The sequence below is a fragment of the Lissotriton helveticus genome, chromosome 1_2 (assembly GCF_964261635.1).
Source record: "Lissotriton helveticus chromosome 1_2, aLisHel1.1, whole genome shotgun sequence".
NCBI lineage: Eukaryota > Metazoa > Chordata > Amphibia > Caudata > Salamandridae > Lissotriton > Lissotriton helveticus.
In genome coordinates this window covers 377,011,494-377,023,993 of record NC_136058.1, presented here as the reverse complement: position 1 = coordinate 377,023,993, position 12,500 = coordinate 377,011,494, and the positions used below count along the sequence as shown (strand labels likewise).

At 57.2% G+C, this 12,500-nt stretch overlaps 10 non-coding genes across 10 annotated transcripts in view; 9 read left to right on the top strand and 1 right to left on the bottom strand.

Moving 5' to 3' along the window:
* Window positions 1-5,612: 5,612 nt before the first annotated feature.
* TRNAN-GUU (transfer RNA asparagine (anticodon GUU)) lies at window positions 5,613-5,686 on the top strand. The gene has a single exon. It is a non-coding gene; the product is annotated as a tRNA-Asn (tRNA).
* Window positions 5,687-5,934: 248 nt separating this feature from the next.
* TRNAW-CCA (transfer RNA tryptophan (anticodon CCA)) lies at window positions 5,935-6,006 on the top strand. Its single transcript has one exon. It is a non-coding gene; the product is annotated as a tRNA-Trp (tRNA).
* Window positions 6,007-6,077: 71 nt separating this feature from the next.
* Window positions 6,078-6,148, bottom strand: TRNAG-GCC (transfer RNA glycine (anticodon GCC)). The gene has a single exon. It is a non-coding gene; the product is annotated as a tRNA-Gly (tRNA).
* Window positions 6,149-7,620: 1,472 nt separating this feature from the next.
* TRNAW-CCA (transfer RNA tryptophan (anticodon CCA)) lies at window positions 7,621-7,692 on the top strand. The gene has a single exon. It is a non-coding gene; the product is annotated as a tRNA-Trp (tRNA).
* Window positions 7,693-8,036: 344 nt separating this feature from the next.
* TRNAN-GUU (transfer RNA asparagine (anticodon GUU)) lies at window positions 8,037-8,110 on the top strand. The gene has a single exon. It is a non-coding gene; the product is annotated as a tRNA-Asn (tRNA).
* Window positions 8,111-8,358: 248 nt separating this feature from the next.
* On the top strand, window positions 8,359-8,430 carry TRNAW-CCA (transfer RNA tryptophan (anticodon CCA)). Its single transcript has one exon. It is a non-coding gene; the product is annotated as a tRNA-Trp (tRNA).
* A 1,614-nt stretch (window positions 8,431-10,044) lies between these two features.
* On the top strand, window positions 10,045-10,116 carry TRNAW-CCA (transfer RNA tryptophan (anticodon CCA)). The gene has a single exon. It is a non-coding gene; the product is annotated as a tRNA-Trp (tRNA).
* Window positions 10,117-10,460: 344 nt separating this feature from the next.
* On the top strand, window positions 10,461-10,534 carry TRNAN-GUU (transfer RNA asparagine (anticodon GUU)). Its single transcript has one exon. It is a non-coding gene; the product is annotated as a tRNA-Asn (tRNA).
* Window positions 10,535-10,782: 248 nt separating this feature from the next.
* On the top strand, window positions 10,783-10,854 carry TRNAW-CCA (transfer RNA tryptophan (anticodon CCA)). Its single transcript has one exon. It is a non-coding gene; the product is annotated as a tRNA-Trp (tRNA).
* A 1,614-nt stretch (window positions 10,855-12,468) lies between these two features.
* The window catches only part of TRNAW-CCA (transfer RNA tryptophan (anticodon CCA)), a 72-nt gene continuing 40 nt past the window's right edge, over window positions 12,469-12,500 (top strand). The window contains exon 1 of the tRNA in view: window positions 12,469-12,500. This exon is cut by the window's right edge and continues 40 nt beyond it. This is a non-coding gene — a tRNA (tRNA-Trp).

Genomic DNA, 12,500 nt, shown 5'->3' with positions numbered 1-12,500 from the left:
GCAGGCCTCCAGAGGGTCCGGGTGCTGGGGACGGGGCTCCACCGGGGCCCGGGGAGGCTCTCCCCAGCCTGGCTAGGTTTCGGAAGGTGGGACCGGGCCCGGGGCTTGAGCTCCGGCCGGCTGGCCCCGGGGTGCGCGAGCTCCCCGTCCCGCCGGCCACCAGAGGGTCCGGGCGCTGGGGACGGGGCTCCACCGGGGCCCGGGGAGGCTCTCCCCAGCCTGGCTAGGGTTCGGAAGGTGGGACCGGGCCCTGGGCTTGAGCTCGGCCGGCGGGGCCCGGTGGTGCGCGAGCTCCCCGTCCCGCCGGCCACCAGAGGGTCCGGGCACTGGGGACGGGGCTCCACCGGGGCCCGGGGAGGCTCTCCCCAGCCTGGCTAGGGTTCAGAAGGTGGGACCGGGCCCGGGGCTTGAACTCCATCTGGCCAGGCCCCGAGGGTGCTGGAGCCCCCTGTCCCGCAGGCCACCAGAGGGTCCGGGCGCTGGGGACGGGGCTCCACCGGGGCCCGGGGAGGCTCTCCCCAGCCTGGCTAGGGTTCGGAAGGTGGGACCGGACCCGGGGCTTGAACTCCATCTGGCCAGGCCCCGAGGGTGCTGGTACCCCTCCGTCCTGCAATCCGGCCGGGGATCCGGGGTGCCCGGGACGTAGGGTCCACCGGGGCCCGGGGAGGCTCTCCCCAGCCTGGCTAGGGTTCGGAAGGTGGGACCGGACCCGGGGCTTGAACTCCATCTGGCCAGGCCCCGAGGGTGCTGGAGCCCCCTGTCCCGCAGGCCACCAGTGGGTCCGTGCGCTGGGGACGGGGCTCCACCGGTTCCCGGGGAGGCTCTCCCCAGCCTGGCTAGGGTTCGGAAGGTGGGACCGGACCCGGGGCTTGAATTCCATCTGGCCAGGCCCCGAGGGTGCTGGAGCCCCCTGTCCCGCAGGCCACCAGTGGGTCCGTGCGCTGGGGACGGGGCTCCACCGGTTCCCGGGGAGGCTCTCCCCAGCCTGGCTAGGGTTCGGAAGGTGGGACCGGACCCGGGGCTTGAATTCCATCTGGCCAGGCCCCGAGGGTGCTGGAGCCCCCTGTCCCGCAGGCCACCAGTGGGTCCGTGCGCTGGGGACGGGGCTCCACCGGTTCCCGGGGAGGCTCTCCCCAGCCTGGCTAGGGTTCGGAAGGTGGGACCGGACCCGGGGCTTGAACTCCATCTGGCCAGGCCCCGAGGGTGCTGGTACCCCTCCGTCCAGCAATCCGGCCGGGGGTCCGGGGCGCCCGGGACGGAGGGTCCACCGGGGGCCCAGGGGAGGCTCTCCCCGGCCCGGCATAGGGTGTGGAAAGCCGGGACTGGGGCCGGGGACCGGGCCCGGGGCTTGAGCCCCGTCCGGCAGGGCCCAGTGGTGCGGGAATCCCCCCTCCGTCCTGCAAGCCGGCCGGGGGTCGGAGGTACCCGGGACGGAGGGTCCATCAGGGCCCGGGGAGGCCTGAAGCCCCGGAGCCCTGCAGCCCCAGAGACCTGCAGCTCTGCAGCCCCCGGAACCCTGCAGCCCCAGAGCCCTGCAGCTCCGGGGCAGGCAGATTGGCGTCCTTTTGGTCCCGGCCATCTGGTCGCCCCTCTCGCCTCGGCCATCTGGTCGCCCTGGAAGTCATGATGAGGTGCCATTCGCCTCCCGGATCCCAGCGAGGGCTCCAGGAGGTCGGGTACTTTCGCGCCTTGGGTCCCCTCTGTCACCTTGTGTGCACAGATTGCAAGAAAGTCAGGTAATTTCCCTCCGGATTACTAGGGGGCAGGGTATGCCCGGACACCCCTCCAAGGCTGGTGGTTCTCTGCTAGGGGGACCAGATGGGCTATGCCTCGGTAACACCTCCCTAGGCCACCCGGGGCTTCCTTCCTCCAGGCCAACGGCTTGTCAAATTGCCCAGGACGGGCTCCATGGCTCTTGGGCAGTCGTCCCCCGGGTCTCCAGGCCAATGGCATGTCAAAGTGCCCAGGACGGGCTCCATGCGTCCCGGGCAGTCGTCCCCCGGATCTCCAGGCCGACGGCATGTCAAAGTGCCCAGGACGGGCTCCATGCGTCCCGGGCAGTCGTCCCCCGGGTCTCCAGGCCGACGGCATGTCAAAGTGCCCAGGACGGGCTCCATGCATCCCGGGCAGTCGTCCCCCGGATCTCCAGGCCGACGGCATGTCAAAGTGCCCAGGACGGGCTCCATGCGTCCCGGGCAGTCGTCCCCCGGGTCTCCAGGCCGACGGCATGTCAAAGTGCCCAGGACGGGCTCCATGCGTCCCGGGCAGTCGTCCCCCGGGTCTCCAGGCTGACGGCATGTCAAAATGTCCAGGACGTGCTCCATGCGTCCCGGGCAGTCGTCCCCCGGGTCTCCAGGCCGACGGCATGTCAAAGTGCCCAGGTTGGGCTCCATGCGTCCCGGGCAGTTGTCCCCCGGGTCTCCAGGCCGATGGCATGTCAAAGTGCCCAGGACGGGCTCCATGCGTCCCGGGCAGTCGTCCCCCCGGGCATCCGCCGCTCCCTTCTCCGGGCCGACGGCAGGTCAGATTGCCCAGGACGGGCTCCATGGGTCCCGGGCAGTCCTCCCCTGGGTGTCCGGCGCTCCCTTCTCCGGGCCGACGGCATGTCAAAGTGCCCAGGACGGGCTCCATGCGTCCCGGGCAGTCGTCCCCCGGGTCTCCAGGCCGACGGCATGTCAAAATGTCCAGGACGGGCTCCATGCGTCCCGGGCAGTCGTCCCCCGGGTCTCCAGGCCGACGGCATGTCAAAGTGCCCAGGTTGGGCTCCATGCGTCCCGGGCAGTCGTCCCACGGGTCTCCGGGCCGACGGCATGTCAAAGTGCCCAGGACGGGCTCCATGCGTCCCGGGCATTCCTCCCCCCGGGCATCCGCCGCTCCCTTCCCTGGGCCGACGGCAGGTCAGATTGCCCAGGACGGGCTCCATGGGTCCCGGGCAGTCCTTCCCTGGGTGTCCGGCGCTCCCTTCTCCGGGCCGACGGCATGTCAAAGTGTCCAGGACGGGCTCCATGCGTCCCGGGCAGTCGTCCCCCGGGTCTCCAGGCCGACGGCATGTCAAAGTGCCCAGGACGGGCTCCATGCGTCCCGGGCAGTCGTCCCCCGGGTCTCCAGGCCAACGGCATGTCAAAATGTCCAGGACGGGCTCCATGCGTCCCAGGCAGTCGTCCCCCGGGTCTCCAGGCCGACGGCATGTCAAAGTGCCCAGGACGGGCTCCATGCGTCCCGGGCAGTCGTCCCCCGGGTCTCCAGGCCGACGGCATGTCAAAATGTCCAGGACGGGCTCCATGCGTCCCAGGCAGTCGTCCCCCGGGTCTCCAGGCCGACGGCATGTCAAAGTGCCCAGGACGGGCTCCATGCGTCCCGGGCAGTCGTCGTCCCGGGCGTCCGGGCCTGGGAGCTCCGGTGGTCCTCACCGTGCCTGAGGCCCAGCCGGGGTCCCCGAGCCCTGCCCGGCGTGGGCAGGCAGCAGCCCTACCACGAAGGCTCGGGGTGGGAAGCAGGGAGTCCTTTCGTTCCCGGCCACCTGGTTGCACCTTTCCCCTCGGCCATCTGGTCGCACGCAATGCTATCCAAAAGGGCGACCAGATGGCCAAACCTCCCTGGAAGTCCCTATGAGGTGCCATTTGCCTCCCCGATCCCAGCGAGGGCTCCAGGAGGTCGGGTACTTTTACGCCTTGGGTCCCCTCTGTCAACTCGTGTGCACAGATTACAAGAAAGGGGGGTAATTTTCCTCCGGATTACTAGGGGTAAGGGTATGCCCGGACACCCCTGCAAGGCTGGTGGTTCTCTGCCAGGGGGACCAGATGGGCTATGCCTGGGTAACAACACCCGGGGCTTCCCTCCTCCAGGCCAACGGCATGTCAAAGTGCCCAGGACGGGCTCCATGCGTCCCGGGCAGTCGTCCCCCGGGTCTCCAGGCCAACGGCATGAGCGAGTGCCCAGGTCGGGCTCCATGCGCCCCGGGCAGTCGTCCCCCGGGTCTCCAGGCCAACGGCATGAGCGAGTGCCCAGGTCGGGCTCCATGCTTCCCGGGCAGTCGTCCCCCGGGTCTCAAGGCCGATGGCATGTCAAAGTGCCCAGGATGGGCTCCATGCGTCCCGGGCATTCCTCCCCCCCGGGCGTCCGTCGCTCCCTTCTCCGGGCCGACGGCAGGTCAGATTGCCCAGGACGGGCTCCATGGGTCCCGGGCATTCCTCCGCTGGGTGTCCGGCTCTCCCTTCCCCGGGCCAACGGCTTGTCAGAGTGCCCAGGATGGGCTCCACGGGCCCCGGACGTCCGGGGCTCCCTTCCCCGTGCCAACGGCATGCCAGAGTGCCCAGGACGGGCTCCACGAGTCCCCGGCGTCCGGGGCTCCCTTCCCCGGGACACCGGCTTGTCAGAGTGCCCATGACGGGCTCCCCGGGTCCCGGGTATCTGGGACTCCCTTCCCTGGGCCAACAGCATGCCGGAGTTCCCAGGACAGGCTCCACGGGTCCCGGGCGTCCGGGGCTCCCTTCCCCGGTCCGACGGCTTGTCAGAGTGCCCAGGACGGGCTCCACGGCTCCCGGGCGTCCGGGGTTCCCTTCCCCGGGTCAGCGGCATGTCAGAGTGCCCAGGACGAGTTCCACGGGTCCCGGGCAGTCCTCCCCCGGGCGTCCGGGGCTCCCTTCCCCGGGCCGTCGGCAGGTCAGAGTGCCCAGGACGGGCTCCATGGGTCCCGGGCAGTCCTCCCCCCGGGCGTCCGGGGCTCCCTTCCCCGGGCAGACGGCAGGTCAGAGTGCCCAGGACGGGCTCCACGGGTCCCGGGCAGTCCTCCCCCCGGGCGTCCGGCGCTCCCTTCTCCAGGCCGATGGCAGGTCAGAGTGACCAGGACGGGCTCCACGGGTCCCGGGCAGTCCTCTCCCGGGCGTACGTGGTTGTCCGACAGATTCGGGCAGATGTGCTTTTACGAACCGGATCGGAGTCGGCCCAAATAATAATAATAATAATAATAATAATCCACATTTGTAAGGCGCACAATCGCCCGTAAGGGTCTCTAGGCGCTAGGGGCCGTTGGGAAGATTAAGCAAGCTATTGCCCAGAGTCACATGGTGCTGGGCTAATCTGCCGCCGGTGCCGGGGATCGAACCCTGATCTCTGGGATGCTCGAGGGTTACTACGCGCTCTACAAAAACCTTAAATAAAAAAATCTCCAGATTCCGGAGTCAGCCGCCCTAGCCGCGGCGCCAGCTATTTCCCAGAGTCACCTGGTGCTGGGCTAATCTGCCGCCGGTGCCGGGGATCGAACCGTGATCTCCAGATTCCGGAGTCAGCCTCCCTAGCCGCGGCGCCAGCTATTTCCCAGAGTCACGTGGTGCTGGGCTAATCTGCGGCCGGTGCCGGGGATCGAACCCTGATCTCTGGGATGCTCGAGGGTTACTACGCGCTCTACAAAAACCTTAAATAAAAAAATCTCCAGATTCCGGAGTCAGCCGCCCTAGCCGCGGCGCCAGCTATTTCCCAGAGTCACCTGGTGCTGGGCTAATCTGCCGCCGGTGCCGGGGATCGAACCGTGATCCCCAGATGGGGATATCCCAAAAATCTGGCATGGATACGGCCCGCCAGGACAGGTTTGGGCACCCCTGCTGTAGTCACTCGTCTCTGTGGCGCAATCGGTTAGCGCGTTCGGCTGTTAACCGAAAGGTTGGTGGTTCAAGCCCACCCAGGGACGTATTATTTTGCCTGCATGAAACACTTGAATGGAAAACAGATACATACCTTTGCTCTCTCCTGCTGGACACCCTTTCCCTGAATATTTCAATTCTCTGCGTTCTCTCGGCACCTGCAGTCAATTTCATAATTAGGATAGAAAACAAAAGGTCAATCTCTGTAATACAACTGTAGGCATATGAGGAGGGGAAAATAAGTCAAAAGGCCCACAGCATTTGTTGATCTGGCTCCGAAAGCTGTAAGTGTAAGGACCTCGTGGCGCAACGGTAGTGCGTCTGACTCCAGATCAGAAGGTTGCGTGTTCAAATCACGTCGGGGTCACTGCTTACCATTTTATTCCCCACTGAGGTCATATATTTCCTTTCGAAAACAAAGTCAAAAGAAAGCAGTCTTGCATTGGCCGGGAATCGAACCCGGGCCTCCCGCGTGGCAGGCGAGAATTCTACCACTGAACCACCAATGCTTCACATGGTTTGTTCACAGGCAGAGCTCTGCCCAAGACAGTGATCAGGTGCACACACTTAAATTGTACACATATGAACAAAGTGTGCGCAGCAGACATGATAACGCCAACGTTTCACATGAAGATGGCAAGAATCAGATGCAGGAGACTATAACTATGAATGTCTTTGCATTTGCTGAGGTCACTGGCTTGGGACTAGAGTTGTGTTTATCAGGGCATGATGGCAGGCTGCTCCCGACAAAAGTGGTTCACAGAATGCACCCGCCAGATCACCAGCACTATTGTGTTTCAGATTATCTCACTGAACTCTCCTCCTGGAAAATCCTTCCCACTGGCTTTCCCAGATTCTGTGTCCTCCCCTAAATGCTGGGGTGAAACGGGCAGAGTTCTGCGCCCTGCGTCGCTAACGCGCTCCCAACGCGGCCTACAGCCCTGGTCGGGCACAGCCCTGGTCGGGCTTAGATCACTGGAGCCTTTTGTGACCAAGAACTCCGGAAGCCTAGGGTCAGGCCTGTTGCACAGGCATATTGTGCCTTGCCAATCCGGGATTGTTGTGTTTCAGGGCCTAGCCATCAATACTCCTGGGATTTCTTTCCCTGAGAACCCTCTTGTCCCTGTCCTCCCACAAGCCCCAGCTTTTATGTAAAATAAAGTGTGCACCATGGGCCTTCCCCTATTTGCTCTCTCCCCAATCTCTTTCTCCAAAGCTGAGCTCTGAAGGTAAATGTATCTATCTGAGTGAGGGGCTAGGGAGGGCCTTTCCCAGCAGTCTTACAAGTCAAGAGTTCAGAGAAAGCACCTGCTATGGGAGGGAGACTTTGCTCACAGAGAAGTCAAGTCTAACATAACACATCTGATGGGCAAGGCACACGCCTTACTGGCTGGTAGCACACCTACAGAGGAGCAGGGAGCTATGCTAAGCAGGCAACAGAAAAGTCATGTATGTGTCTCATACACTGGGACCGGTAGTAATACTGGCTCTAAGACCATTAGACAGTAGTCTATTCATCATTACGTCCAACAATAACAAGACACTAAGCAAATGAGAAATGCTGTATGGCATAAAGACGCATTATATAACACAAGCTCCAGGCAGGCACACAATTATCAAGATATATATTGAGTCTCAGGAACTGTCCTACAGTTATTAACCTCTGTGGTGCAAATGGTTAGCGCGTTCGGTTGTTAACAGAAAGGTTGGTGGTTCAAGCCCACCCAGGGAAGTATCCTTTTTGCCTGCATGAAACACTTTAATGAAACACAGATACGTACCTCTGCTCTCTCCTGCTTAATACCCTTTATCTGAACATTTCAATCCTCTGCGTTCTCTCTGCACCTGCAGTCAATTTCATAATTAGGATAGAAAACAAAAGGCCTAGCCCTGTAATACAACTGTAGGCATATGAGGAGGGGAAAATAAGTCAAAAGGCCATCAGCATTTGTTGATCTGGCTTGAAGGCTGTAAGTGTAAGGACCTTGTGGCGCAACGGTAGCGCGTCTGACTCCAGATCAGAAGGTTGCGTGGTCAAATCACGTCGGGGTCACTGCTTACCATTTATTCCCCACTGAGTTCATATATTTCCTTTCGAAAACAAAGTCAAAGGAACGCAGCCTTGCATTGGCCGGGAATCGAACCCGTGCCTCCCGCGTGGCAGGCGAGAATTCTACCACTGAACCACCAATGCTTCACATGGGGAGTTCACAGGCATAGCTCTGTCCAAGACAGTGATCAGGTGCACACACTTAAATTGTACACATATGAACAAAGTGTGCGCAGCAGACATGACAACGCCAAAGTTTCACATGATGATGGCTTATATAAGACAAGCTGCAGGCACATACATATCAAGATATATATTGAGTCTAAGGAAAGATGCTGTAGTCACTCGTCTCTGTGGCGCAATCGGTTAGCACGTTCGGCTGTTAAGCGAAAGGTTGGTGGTTCAAGCCCACCCAGGGACGTATTATTTTGCCTGCATGAAACACTTGAATGGAAAACAGATACATACCTTTGCTCTCTCCTGCTGGACACCCTTTCCCTGAATATTTCAATTCTCTGCGTTCTCTCGGCACCTGCAGTCAATTTCATAATTAGGATAGAAAACAAAAGGTCAAGCTCTGTAATACAACTGTAGGCATATGAGGAGGGGAAAATAAGTCAAAAGGCCCACAGCATTTGTTGATCTGGCTCCAAAAGCTGTAAGTGTAAGGACCTCGTGGCGCAACGGTAGCGCGTCTGACTCCAGATCAGAAGGTTGCGTGTTCAAATCACGTCGGAGTCACTGCTTACCATTTTATTCCCCACTGAGGTCATATATTTCCTTTCGAAAACAAAGTCAAAAGAAAGCAGTCTTGCATTGGCAGGGAATCGAACCCGGGCCTCCCGCGTGGCAGGCGAGAATTCTACCACTGAACCACCAATGCTTCACATGGGTTGTTCACAGGCAGAGCTCTGCCCAAGACAGTGATCAGGTGCACACACTTAAATTGTACACATATGAACAAAGTGTGCGCAGCAGACATGATAACGCCAACGTTTCACATGAAGATGGCAAGAATCAGATGCAGGAGACTATAACTATGAATGTCTTTGCATTTGCTGAGGTCACTGGCTTGGGACTAGAGTTGTGTTTATCAGGGCATGATGGCAGGCTGCTCCCGACAAAAGTGGTTCACAGAATGCACCCGCCAGATCACCAGCACTATTGTGTTTCAGATTATCTCACTGAACTCTCCTCCTGGAAAATCCTTCCCACTGGCTTTCCCAGATTCTGTGTCCTCCCCTAAATGCTGGGGTGAAACGGGCAGAGTTCTGCGCCCTGCGTCCCTAACGCGCTCCCAACGCGGCCTACAGCCCTGATCGGGCACAGCCCTGGTCGGGCTTAGATCACTGGAGCCTTTTGTGACCAAGAACTCCGGAAGCCTAGGGTCAGGCCTGTTGCACAGGCATATTGTGCCTTGCCAATCCGGGATTGTTGTGTTTCAGGGCCTAGCCATCAATACTCCTGGGATTTCTTTCCCTGAGAACCCTCTTGTCCCTGTCCTCCCACAAGCCCCAGCTTTTATGTAAAATAAAGTGTGCACCATGGGCCTTCCCCTATTTGCTCTCTCCCCAATCTCTTTCTCCAAAGCTGAGCTCTGAAGGTAAATGTATCTATCTGAGTGAGGGGCTAGGGAGGGCCTTTCCCAGCAGTCTTACAAGTCAAGAGTTCAGAGAAAGCACCTGCTATGGGAGGGAGACTTTGCTCACAGAGAAGTCAAGTCTAACATAACACATCTGATGGGCAAGGCACACGCCTTACTGGCTGGTAGCACACCTACAGAGGAGCAGGGAGCTATGCTAAGCAGGCAACAGAAAAGTCATGTATGTGTCTCATACACTGGGACCGGTAGTAATACTGGCTCTAAGACCATTAGACAGTAGTCTATTCATCATTACGTCCAACAATAACAAGACACTAAGCAAATGAGAAATGCTGTATGGCATAAAGACGCATTATATAACACAAGCTCCAGGCAGGCACACAATTATCAAGATATATATTGAGTCTCAGGAACTGTGCTCCAGTTATTAACCTCTGTGGTGCAAATGGTTAGCGCGTTCGGTTGTTAACAGAAAGGTTGGTGGTTCAAGCCCACCCAGGGAAGTATCCTTTTTGCCTGCATGAAACACTTTAATGAAACACAGATACGTACCTCTGCTCTCTCCTGCTTAATACCCTTTATCTGAACATTTCAATCCTCTGCGTTCTCTCTGCACCTGCAGTCAATTTCATAATTAGGATAGAAAACATAAGGCCTAGCCCTGTAATACAACTGTAGGCATATGAGGAGGGGAAAATAAGTCAAAAGGCCATCAGCATTTGTTGATCTGGCTTGAAGGCTGTAAGTGTAAGGACCTTGTGGCGCAACGGTAGCGCGTCTGACTCCAGATCAGAAGGTTGCGTGGTCAAATCACGTCGGGGTCACTGCTTACCATTTATTCCCCACTGAGTTCATATATTTCCTTTCGAAAACAAAGTCAAAGGAACGCAGCCTTGCATTGGCCGGGAATCGAACGCGTGCCTCCCGCGTGGCAGGCGAGAATTCTACCACTGAACCACCAATGCTTCACATGGGGAGTTCACAGGCATAGCTCTGTCCAAGACAGTGATCAGGTGCACACACTTAAATTGTACACATATGAACAAAGTGTGCGCAGCAGACATGACAACGCCAAAGTTTCACATGATGATGGCTTATATAAGACAAGCTGCAGGCACATACATATCAAGATATATATTGAGTCTAAGGAAAGATGCTGTAGTCACTCGTCTCTGTGGCGCAATCGGTTAGCACGTTCGGCTGTTAAGCGAAAGGTTGGTGGTTCAAGCCCACCCAGGGACGTATTATTTTGCCTGCATGAAACACTTGAATGGAAAACAGATACATACCTTTGCTCTCTCCTGCTGGACACCCTTTCCCTGAATATTTCAATTCTCTGCGTTCTCTCGGCACCTGCAGTCAATTTCATAATTAGGATAGAAAACAAAAGGTCAAGCTCTGTAATACAACTGTAGGCATATGAGGAGGGGAAAATAAGTCAAAAGGCCCACAGCATTTGTTGATCTGGCTCCAAAAGCTGTAAGTGTAAGGACCTCGTGGCGCAACGGTAGCGCGTCTGACTCCAGATCAGAAGGTTGCGTGTTCAAATCACGTCGGAGTCACTGCTTACCATTTTATTCCCCACTGAGGTCATATATTTCCTTTCGAAAACAAAGTCAAAAGAAAGCAGTCTTGCATTGGCAGGGAATCGAACCCGGGCCTCCCGCGTGGCAGGCGAGAATTCTACCACTGAACCACCAATGCTTCACATGGGTTGTTCACAGGCAGAGCTCTGCCCAAGACAGTGATCAGGTGCACACACTTAAATTGTACACATATGAACAAAGTGTGCGCAGCAGACATGATAACGCCAACGTTTCACATGAAGATGGCAAGAATCAGATGCAGGAGACTATAACTATGAATGTCTTTGCATTTGCTGAGGTCACTGGCTTGGGACTAGAGTTGTGTTTATCAGGGCATGATGGCAGGCTGCTCCCGACAAAAGTGGTTCACAGAATGCACCCGCCAGATCACCAGCACTATTGTGTTTCAGATTATCTCACTGAACTCTCCTCCTGGAAAATCCTTCCCACTGGCTTTCCCAGATTCTGTGTCCTCCCCTAAATGCTGGGGTGAAACGGGCAGAGTTCTGCGCCCTGCGTCCCTAACGCGCTCCCAACGCGGCCTACAGCCCTGATCGGGCACAGCCCTGGTCGGGCTTAGATCACTGGAGCCTTTTGTGACCAAGAACTCCGGAAGCCTAGGGTCAGGCCTGTTGCACAGGCATATTGTGCCTTGCCAATCCGGGATTGTTGTGTTTCAGGGCCTAGCCATCAATACTCCTGGGATTTCTTTCCCTGAGAACCCTCTTGTCCCTGTCCTCCCACAAGCCCCAGCTTTTATGTAAAATAAAGTGTGCACCATGGGCCTTCCCCTATTTGCTCTCTCCCCAATCTCTTTCTCCAAAGCTGAGCTCTGAAGGTAAATGTATCTATCTGAGTGAGGGGCTAGGGAGGGCCTTTCCCAGCAGTCTTACAAGTCAAGAGTTCAGAGAAAGCACCTGCTATGGGAGGGAGACTTTGCTCACAGAGAAGTCAAGTCTAACATAACACATCTGATGGGCAAGGCACACGCCTTACTGGCTGGTAGCACACCTACAGAGGAGCAGGGAGCTATGCTAAGCAGGCAACAGAAAAGTCATGTATGTGTCTCATACACTGGGACCGGTAGTAATACTGGCTCTAAGACCATTAGACAGTAGTCTATTCATCATTACGTCCAACAATAACAAGACACTAAGCAAATGAGAAATGCTGTATGGCATAAAGACGCATTATATAACACAAGCTCCAGGCAGGCACACAATTATCAAGATATATATTGAGTCTCAGGAACTGTGCTCCAGTTATTAACCTCTGTGGTGCAAATGGTTAGCGCGTTCGGTTGTTAACAGAAAGGTTGGTGGTTCAAGCCCACCCAGGGAAGTATCCTTTTTGCCTGCATGAAACACTTTAATGAAACACAGATACGTACCTCTGCTCTCTCCTGCTTAATACCCTTTATCTGAACATTTCAATCCTCTGCGTTCTCTCTGCACCTGCAGTCAATTTCATAATTAGGATAGAAAACATAAGGCCTAGCCCTGTAATACAACTGTAGGCATATGAGGAGGGGAAAATAAGTCAAAAGGCCATCAGCATTTGTTGATCTGGCTTGAAGGCTGTAAGTGTAAGGACCTTGTGGCGCAACGGTAGCGCGTCTGACT